Genomic DNA, 8263 nt, shown 5'->3' with positions numbered 1-8263 from the left:
GAGGGGGAACTCAGGGAGAGCCTGGTGGTATCTGTGAGTTGTGGAGTACAGGAGGAATCAAGGTGGCTATAGTTTTTAGGGCAGTGTGTTGGAGAGGAGACCTATAGAGAACTTTGGAGCTCTGTAGATGCATCCCCTTGAGTATTTAAATAGGTCCTAAGCAATGTTTGCATATGAGGAAACTACTGATTGTTGAGAAAAGAACCATTTGAAAAGATTAAATAGCATGAACTTCACACAGGGCTTCCACCAGCCATTGGAAAAGCTCACAATTCACAGAGCATCAGGTAAAGTACCCAAAAGCTGTGGTCCCCAACCCCATGGCTACGGACTGGTACTGGTCAGTGGCCTCTTAGGGACCATCCACAGAGGTCCAGTGACCCTCCCTCCCCCTGCCAACCAGGTCCGTGGAAATGCTGTTGTCCATGAAACCAGTCTCTGGTGCTGAAAAGTTTGGGGACCAATGCTTAAAAGGACTTTGCTTTGGGAGTGGGAGAAATTTATTTCCTGAGTAAACATCACTCTGGCCATGCCTAATACAGAGTAAAAGCAAAACCTGAAAGGATAAAATGCTTTCCAAATTTCTTAGCCACACCTGAGAACAAAATAGAAAAATATTTATAGATACACAAAAATAGCTGTCATGGTAGCTGCCACCACTGCCACCAGTATGGAGACGGAGCCACTGCTTGCCAGCCCCAGAGCAGCCCTGGGCCCTCCTGCCCACATCCATATTTTTGGAACATACAATGTCTAATGGTAATGAAGATCACGTTGGCCAAAGACTGCAAGGGGCGACATCGGGAGAACAAATTTAATCGTCAACTACCTCCCTCAAAACGTGACCCAGGATGAGTTATTAAGTCTGTTCAGCAGCACTGGTGAAGTTGAATTTGCAAAACCGGATAAAGTAGCAGGACATAGCTTAGGCTCTGGCTTTGTAAACTACAAAAGGTGAGAGCAATCATTGGGGCTCTAGTCAGAAGCCATTAAGGTGTCTTTCCTGAGCTCAGAGGTCATCAAAGATGCCAACTTGTACATCAGTAGACTCCTGAGGTCCATGTTCTCTCAGTTTGGGTGAATTGTCAACTCTTGGGTCCTGTGGATCAGACCACAGGTTTGTCCAGAGAGGTTGTGTTGATCCGGTTTGACACACGGTCGGAAGAAGGAGGCAATTACGAGTTTCAACGGTCATAAACCCGCAGGTTCCTCCAAGCCTATCACAGTGAAGTTTACAGTCACAACAGCAATGTGGCGAGCCTCTTGCAGCTGTACAACTAGCCAGCTAGACAGCTGGGAGACTGGTTCACCACCACGCGCAGAGATTATGGGTGTAGAACACATGAATGGGCTTTCTGGTGTCCACGTCCCAGGAAATGCATCTTCAGGCTGGTGCATCTTCATCTACAACCTTGGTCAAGATGCCAACGAGGGGATCCTCTGGCAGATGTTTCGCCCCTTTGGTGCCCTTGCAAATGTGAAAATGATTAGCAATTTCAGTTCTATCAAGTGAAAAGGGGTTTAGCTTTGTGACATAACAAACTATGAAAAAGCTCCGATGGCCATAGCTAGAACAGTTGCCACCTGCAGGACAAAATCTTATAGGTTTCCTTCAAATCCAACAAGTCCTACAAATAACTCACCCCGCTTTCTTTTGTACGGAATAGATAATTAAGAGTGAGGAAGCTGAAACATTTTTTGTTAGTGTACAATTCATTTTGCACCAAGTTTCACAAGTGTTTGTCTTAGTCTGAATGAAAAGTAAGAAAGTTTTTATGCTCTGGGATGCAACTGACATGTTCAAATGTTTGAAAGGCCACAATGTTAGACCAATTTTAAGTTTTATAAATTATTTCCTTTAAGACATATATTAAACAGAAACCTAAGCAGACTGCATTGACTAACCAGTCCCTCTGGATGGTGGTGAACTGAAGCATGTTTTAACTTGTAAGACTGCCTAACGCTAGTTTTATTTGATGTTTCTATGAACTGGATTAAAAATAAATGATATTTTAGTTTTAGTTTTAATCTAAAGATGTTAGACAGATGACGTATGTGTGTTTTCTCAACCATTTCATCATTTTAAGCAATTTATGCTTTGGTTGACAAGAGGTTACTTTCTCAAGCATGTACCATTGCCACCTCCTGCTCCCTCAGTCCCAGGCTTTGTGAGTGGCGCTGGGAATGGCAGCTGCCTGTCTAACTTGATCCACGACCAGGGAAGTGGGATGCACACCACGCTAGGCCCTCCAGAGAAGGACACAAACGTATTTCATAAGCCCAGGCACAAATGGGAATGGACCAAAGAGTTTCGGGGAAACCCCAGTATGTTCCAGAGTCAGATCTAAGCTCCAGGTACACCCGAAGGTGTGTCACTACTCTGACATCCTGAATTTCTGTCCACACATTGCATGCATGGTGTCCCACATATCGGATACTGTTGTTCACAATAAGTTCTCCAGTTTCCAAGAGCATTTAACATAGCTTGAAGGCATAAAATAGCTCTATTTTAAAATAATACATAAATATTTGAGCATTGTATTTCTCACATCCCTTCTTGTGAGTGGTAGACTTTCTATTTTAGTAGGATTTTATTTGGAATTTTGCTTTCGTATGAACACTCAGCAGAAAAGTACTTCTTGCTAGTTATCTATTAACAAAAACCTTCGATTTGCAGTGTTCAAGATTAACCCTCAATGTTCTCTTCATAAATGTGTTGACATTTTGGGTTGTTCTGTTAATTTTCTTTTGCTTTTTTGTGTTTTTGTTTTTACTTTTACATTTAAGACCATTAAATTTGATTTTGTTTTGCTCGACAAAAAAAAAAAGGAATGCAAAAATAGTTATTATTCAACAAGTTAAAACTAACAATATCTGGCATCCAAAAATTATCAAGCATGCAAAGAAGCAAAAAAAAAATACAATCCATAATGTAGAGAAAATGCATTCAATCAAAACAAATCGAGAATGATACAAATGGTAGAATTACTAGACAAGGATATTAAAAATTGTTATCATTATTGCATATGTTCACCAAGTTAGAGGATTGAGAATATTTAATAAGCATTTTGATTTTTTTTGCAAAAAGTAATAGACAATTATTTTGAGAAGTTTAAGGCTTACAGATAAAAATGAGCAAACAGTACAGAGAATTCCCATATACTCCTCTACCCCCACAAATTTCCCCTATTTTTAATAACTTGCATTAGTATGGTACACTTGATGAATCAATATCGATACATTATTAACTAAAATCTGAAGTTTACACTAAAATTCACTCTTGTGTTGTACCTTGTATATTCTATGGATTTTGACAAAGATGGGATATTTATCCACCTTTACAGTATCATACAAAAGAATAGTTTCATTGCCCTGAAAATCACCTATGTTGCACCTTTTCATCCCTTCTTTCCACCCCAAGAATTCCTGGAAAACACTGATCTTTTTACTATCTGTTGCTCCATAAATTAATATAAATATATTGGAGACAGAAACGTCTCGGGAGTTTTGCAGAGCTTTGCCCTGAAGGAATATGTGAACATGTTGGTTTGCATATCAAAAGTTGTTTCACCTCAGGAGGGCATCTCTGAAAGATTGGCTGCATCCCACAGTCACGATTCTCAGACCTGATGCTCCGACTTGTTTTGTAAAGCAAGGGAGGTCTGCTAGGAGCCACAGGAGGGGAGCTGATCAAAGAATGCCCGCCCGACAAACAGCCACCTGTGGCTAAAAGCAATTAGCCCAAGGGACACTTCCTGTTTAAACTCCGGACTACCTGTCTCCATCTTCAATAACCCTGATAAAGAAAATATGGAGCCAATATATCTCTTTTTAACCCCTCTGTTAAGTGATAAGTTTACCTTAGAACTTGGAAGTCAGCCTTTGAATGATTTTGTAACCATTTGTTCATGTGGAAAGAGTTAGTTAAGGGATCTGAAGAAGCCTTTTGAAAAACTGTTAACCTAAGAGGAACTACCTGTTGTTATGTAAATCTGTTACCCCTAGCAACCGATCACTGTAACCTATAAATGCCCGTGTAGAACTTCACTCGGGGCCTCCAAGATTGACGGAGAAATCTAGGCCCCCTGAGTACTTGCTTTGCCTATAATCTTTATAAATCTATAAAACTATACCTTCGTCTCCATGTATTCTTTTATTTCCATTATTTTCCATTTTCTATTATTTTCTTATCCTTTGCAACGACCCTACCAAAGGGACCTGATTTTTTGCCAGGAGCTTAGCTACCTCCCTGCAACTATCTCCATAGTTTCACTTTTTCCAGAATGTCATACAGTTGGAATCACAGAGTATGTAACATTTTCAGATTGGTTTCTTTCAGATAGCAATATGCATTTAAGGTTACTCCATGTCAGTTCATGGCTTGATAGCTTATTTATTTTTATGGCTGAATAATATTCTATTGTATGGATATACCATGATTTGTTTAACTATTCACCTATTAAAAGTTATCTTGGTTGTCTCCAAGATTTGGCAATTATGAATAAAGCTGTTATAAACATTCAGGTGCAGGTTTTTCAACTATCTGGGTAAATACCAAGCAGTAAAACTGCTGGCTCATATAGTAAGAGAATATTTAGTTTTGTGAGGAACTGCCAAACTGCCTTCCAAAGTGGTTGTACCATTTTGAATTTCAACAGCAATGAATGTGCTTCTTTTATTTTGTATACCAGTCCTGTATTTGACATGCATCTTGCAAAATTTTTTCCTGGTCTGTGACTTGTGTTTTCATTATATTAACAGATTTTTTTTTTACCAAGCAGAAAATTTTAATTTTAATGAAGTCTAGCTTAGCAATTTTTCCTTTTATGGATCGCGCTTTTTGTGTTGTATCTAAGAAATCATCCCCAAAGCCAAGATCACCTAGATTTTCCTCTATGTTATCTTCTAAGAATTTTATAGCTTTGCATTTACATTTAGATCTACTATCCATTTAGGGTTAATTTTTGTGAAAGGTGCAAGGACTGTGTATAGGTTCAATTTTTTGCAGGTGGTCATCCAGTTGTTCCAGCAACATTTGTTGAAAAGACTATTCTTTCTTCATGATGTTGCTTTTCCTCCTTTGTGAACGATAAATTGACTATATTAGTGTGGGTCTATTTGTGGGCTTTCTATTCTGTTCCATTGATCTATTTGTCTATTCTTTAGCCAATACTCACTGTCTTGATTACCGTATCTTGATAGTAACTCTTGAAATAGGGTAGTGCTAGTTCTCGAACTTTGTTCTTCAATATTGTGTTGGCTATTCTGGGTCATTTATCTTTCCATATAAACTTTAGGACCAGTTTGTCAATAAGCTGGGATAGATAAAAGTAGAAAGGACTAACTTCTTGATAATATTGTGACTTCTTATCCATATACATGGATATCTCTCCATTTAGTTGGATCTTCTTTGATTTCTTTCTTAGAATTTTGTAGTTTGCCTCATATATATCTTGTACACATTTTGTTAGATTTATGCCTATTTCTTTTTTTACTGCTAACATAAATAGCATTGTGTTTTAAATTTCAAATTCAAATTTTCATTGTTGGTATATAAGAATGCAATTGAATTTTGTACATTAACCTTGTATTCTGCAAGTTTGTTGTAACCATTTATTAGTTGCAAGAGTTTTTAAAAATTGATTCTTTGGAATTTTCTACATAGACAATCATATCATCTGTGAACAAGACATTTTTATTTCTTTTCCCCCAATCTTTATACCTTCTAATTTCTCTTTTTGTCTTGTTGAATTAGCTAAATCTTCCAGTACAAAGTTGAATAAAAGTGGTGATGGTGGACACTTTCACTTTGTTCCTGATCTTTCGGGAAAAGCATCTAGTTTCTTGCCATTAAGTAGGATATTAGCTATCGGCTTTATTTTTATTGATTTTTAAAATCAATTGGAGGAAGCTTCCCTCTATTCCCAGTTTGCTGAGAGTTTTTATCATGAATGGGTGCTGGATTTTTTTCAAATGTTTTTTGCATTTATTGATATAATCATGATTTTTTCCCTTTAACCTCTTTATATAGTGTATTACATTAACTGATTTGCAAATTTTGAACCAGCCTTTCATACGTGGAATAAATGCCACTTGGTGTGGTGTATAATTATTTTTATATTAATACATTGTTGGATTTGATTTGCTAATATTTTGTTGAGGATTTTTACATCTATGTTCGTGAGTGATATTGACCTGTAGTTTCCCTTTCTTGTAATATCTTTGTCTGTTTTTGGCATTAGGGTAATGCTGGCCTCATAGTATGAGAGAATGAGAGTATTCCCTCTGCTTCTATTTTAAGAGATTATAGACAATTGGTATAATATCTTCCTTAAATGTTTGGTAGAATTCACCATTGGCTCCATCTGGGCCTGGTGACTTCTGTTTTGGCAGGTTAGTAATTATTGATTCAATTTCTTTAATAAATATCAAATTGTTTCTTCTTGTATGAGTTTTAGTAGATTGTGTCTTTCAAGGAATTGGTCCATTATACCTAAGTTATCAAATTGACGAGCATTGAGTTCTTCATAATATTCCTTTATTATTGTTTTAGTGCCCATGGAGTCAGTAGTGATCGTCCCTCTTTCATTTCCAAAATTGTTAATCTGTGTATTCTCTTTTTCTTAGTCAATCTGGCTAGAGGTTTATCAGTTTTATTGAGCTTTTCAGAAAAGGTGCTTTCTTTTAGTCTTGTTGATTCTATTAATATTTTTTGTTTTTTAATTTCATTGATTTTTGCTCTTATCTTCATTATTGATTTTCTTCTGCTTATTTTGGGTTTAATTTGCCCTTCTTTTGAAAGCTTCCTAAGGTGGAAACTTGAGTTATTGATTTTAAATCTTTCTTCTTTCCTAATATTCATTCAATGTTATAAATTTCTTCTATGTACTGTTTATACTACATCCCACAAATTTCGATATTTATTTACATTTTTATTTAGTTCTAAATATTTTTGAAATTTCTGTTAAGATTTCTTTGACTCATGTATATTTATAAGTATGTTGTTTAATACAAGTATTTTGGGTTTTCCAGCTATCTTTTAGTAATTAATTTCTAGTTTAATTCCATTGTGATCTGAGAAGATATTTTTACATGATTTCTATTTTAAATTTGTAAAGGTATGCCTTACAGCCCATAATGTGACCTATCTTGGAGAGGGTTCCATGTGAACTTGAGAAGAATGTGTATTCTGCTGTTGTTTGATGCAGTATTGTATAAATGTCAATTAGATCCAGTTGATTGATGGTACTGTCCAGTTCAACTATGGTCTTACTGATTTTCTGCCTGCTAGATCTGTTCATTAGTGATAGAGAGGTGTTGAAGTGTCCAGCTATAGTAGTGGAATCATCTATTTCTCCTTCCAGTTCTATTAGTTTTTGCCTTATGTATTTTGGCATTCTGTTGTAAGGTCCATACACATTAAGGGTTGTTGGGTCTTCTTGCAGAAATCATCCTTTTATCACATTGTAATGCCCTTCAATATCACTGATAATTTTCCTTGCTCTGAGATCTATTTTGTCTAATATTAATATAGCTACTCCAGCTTTCCTTCAATAAGTGTTAGCAAGGTATAACTTTCTCCACCTCTTTACCTTTACTCTCCATGTGTCTTCATATTTACAGTGAGTTTCCTGTGGACAACATATAGTTGTATCTTGTGTCTTGTTTTTTGATCCACTCTGACAATCTTTGTCTTTTAATTGCTGTATTTAAACCATTGATGTTTAAAGTGATTATTGATATATTTGGATTAATATCTACCATATTTTCATTATTTTATATTTATTGCTCTTGTTCTTCATTTTTGTTGTTGTTTGTTGTCTTTTAATTGTTTTCTGCCTTTTCTATTGTTAATTGAGTATTTTGTATGATTTCATTTATGTCTTCTCTCCTAAAATATAAATTATGTCTTTTAAAAACTTTTTAGTGATTGTCCTTGTGTTTGCAATATACATTTACAACGAATCCAAGTCGACTTTTGAATAACACTACCACCACATGGTCAATGCAAGTACCTTATAACTAAGTACTGTTCTGTTATCTTGATTCTCTAATGTATCTTAGAGGAGCTGTTGGTTAACATTTTTTTTTTTTTGAGACAGAGTCTTCTCTGTTGCCTGGGCTAGAGTGCTGTGGCATCAGCCTAGTTCACAGCAACCTCAAACTCCTGGGCTCAAGTGATCCTACTGCCTCAGCCTCCCGAGTAGGTGGGACTACAGGCATGTGCCACCATGACCGGCTAATTTTTTCTATATATTTTTAG

At 36.3% G+C, this 8263-nt stretch overlaps 1 pseudogene; it reads left to right on the top strand.

Annotated features, from left to right (window-relative positions):
• Positions 1–740: 740 nt before the first annotated feature.
• Positions 741–1638, top strand: LOC105809198 (annotated as a pseudogene).
• Positions 1639–8263: the final 6625 nt, after the last annotated feature.

This window comes from Propithecus coquereli, unplaced genomic scaffold, assembly GCF_000956105.1.
Source record: "Propithecus coquereli isolate 6110/MARCELLA unplaced genomic scaffold, Pcoq_1.0 Scaffold1906, whole genome shotgun sequence".
Taxonomy (NCBI): domain Eukaryota; kingdom Metazoa; phylum Chordata; class Mammalia; order Primates; family Indriidae; genus Propithecus; species Propithecus coquereli.
The sequence above is the reverse complement of the archived record's forward strand: the minus strand, read 5'-3'. Positions and strand labels throughout refer to the sequence as shown.